This window comes from Pteropus vampyrus, unplaced genomic scaffold (genome assembly GCF_000151845.1).
Source record: "Pteropus vampyrus isolate Shadow unplaced genomic scaffold, Pvam_2.0 Scaffold87, whole genome shotgun sequence".
NCBI classification, from domain to species: Eukaryota; Metazoa; Chordata; class Mammalia; order Chiroptera; family Pteropodidae; genus Pteropus; species Pteropus vampyrus.
In genome coordinates this window covers 725,565-727,847 of record NW_011888868.1, presented here as the reverse complement: position 1 = coordinate 727,847, position 2,283 = coordinate 725,565, and the positions used below count along the sequence as shown (strand labels likewise).

At 39.6% G+C, this 2,283-nt stretch overlaps 1 protein-coding gene and 1 pseudogene across 7 annotated transcripts in view; both read left to right on the top strand.

Moving 5' to 3' along the window:
- CLASP1 (cytoplasmic linker associated protein 1) overlaps positions 1 to 2,283 on the top strand; it is a 246,389-nt gene that overhangs the window by 68,889 nt on the left and 175,217 nt on the right. The window lies entirely within an intron of this gene.
- LOC111742169 lies at positions 1,275 to 1,395 on the top strand (annotated as a pseudogene).

Below are 2,283 nucleotides of genomic sequence, written 5' to 3'. Positions count from 1 at the left end.
TATCTTTGGGTATATACCCAGAAATGGAGTTGCTGGATCATATGGTAATTCTATATTTAATTTTTTGAGAAACCACCATATCAGTTGCCACAGTAGCTACACTGTTTTACGTTCTTACCAGCAAGGCACAGAAGTTCTGGTTTCTCTGCATCATCACCAACACTTGTTTTTTTTTCCCCCCCCAATAATAGCGATCCAGATGGGTGAGCTATTGCTTTTTACCTGTTGTGACTGATCTCTCCTTTTCAAACTCCAATTATACTTATGCTAGTTCTTTCTATCCTTATTTCTTACCTACTGTTTTGAATATAAAATCCTTTTTCCTCTCTGCTTCATTCTGGATTTTTTTCTCTACAGGCCTGGTTTCCTGTTTAATTCTCTCTTCATCTATATCCAGGGTGCAGCAGATCTACTGAGTACTTAATTTTGGATATTGTATTATTTGGTCTTTTAAAAATGTATATCACTTTTTAAAAGTTGTCATATCTGCCCCACAAATGTAGTCATGTGTTTTATCTTCTTATACATAGTAAGAACAGTTATTTTAACATCTTTTTATAATCTTAGATGCATAGTTCATTTGGGCCTTTGTTTCTATTTATAGTTGTTTTTATTTACAGTTTTTATTTATAGTTGTCCTGTATGCCTGATTATCTTTGGCTTTGTTTTGTACATTGTATTTGAAAATTGTTTATAAAAGTAAATTGAGGACTAGATTAGGAAGATGTTCGCTTTATCCAGGAATGATTTGTGTTTTTATTGTCAGGGGTTTTAGGGCCCAGCAGTCTAAGCTCTCTTTCATCTGATGTCAGTGACTGATATTTTTCTGGGCCACCTAGTTTCTTGGAAGCTGGTCTGGTCCATTTGAAGGCTATGTTAATTCTAATCCACTCCCCTAAATTATAGCCATTTGGATTTCCAGGCCCAGTGGAGGGGGTTCCCCGGGCCACCAGTCTTTCAGGGCTTTGGAATCCCACCTTTGTTCTCCTAGACCCATGTGATTATCAAAAACAATTCTCAGTGTCTTAGTTGCCCCTTTTCAGTGTAGAAATGGCCCCAAGGCAAGAGAGAACCATTTGCTGTAGGCTCATGTCTTTGAATTTTAGTTTTCTTACATTTTGTAACCTGATAATTCCTTTGTGCCTTCTTAGTTCTCTGATGTCTTCAAGTAGATGTTCTTTTATATTATATCCAGCATTTTTTAATTGTTTTGAGCGGATGGGTTAGTCCGAGTTAGTGAGCCATTATTATCTCCTTTTAAACATATCTTTTTAGTCTACGGCCATTGCCACCCTGAATAAGCCTGATCCCTTCTGATCTCGGAAGCTTAAGCAGGGTCAGGCCTGGTTAGTACTTGTATGGGAGACCACCTAGGAAGACCAGGTGCTGTAGGCGTAAAAAAATAAAAAATAAGAAATTGTAAACTGACAAGGTCCTTACAATCTGAGAGGTCAACCAAGGGTTGCCTCACCTAAAAATAATATATCTTTTTTAAAGTTGTAGGATAAAGGAACTGTGTTGGATCTTGAGAATGCATCTGTTACAGAGTAATTTATTACAAGTCAATAAAGAAGGAGTTTATTGATCACCTGCCATGTACCCAGAATTGTGCTATGTATTAAGAAAATTTGGGGGCTATAAGGCATAGTATTCCTTACATTCAAGGAGTTTAGCTGGGGAAACAAGCATAAACTCAGAGAATTAAGTAGAATATTGGAGGAGGCACTCAATTGTAATGCAGTTAATACCTTATTGAAAACTCAAGGCAGTAAGTGCTGTGTGGGAGCCTGACTGCCTCCCTGCCTCTGCTCTCTCTTTCCCAGGCCATCTTCCCCATGGTGGTCACAGTGCCCTAAAAGCTCCAGCTCTCTCGTCACTCCTACTTTACCATGACAACTCTTCAGTAGCCTTCTCCACTATCTTCAAGACATGCCTGAGGGCCTTCCGGAGCTGCCTCCCCTGTGATTTACCAGTCTTATTCTGCTCTGTGCGCTTTCCCCATCCCTGGCAGCTGTCTCATTCCTCCCACTTTTGCATGAGCTCTTCCCTATGCTTAAACGTCTTCTCTTTCTTTGGTGTGAGGCAAATTTTTCAAAACTGTATCATGCACTGTAATCCTTTCTGGGAAGCCTTCTCTGCCACCCTATCCCCTTGTCCTCAGTAATGATAGGCCACTATGGGATCTTTGATTAGTATCTATTGCCATAGTAATGGCAATGACAGTGATCTGGTGATAACAGCCAGCATGTGTGTAGTCTTGCCCATACTATGCATCAGGCACTA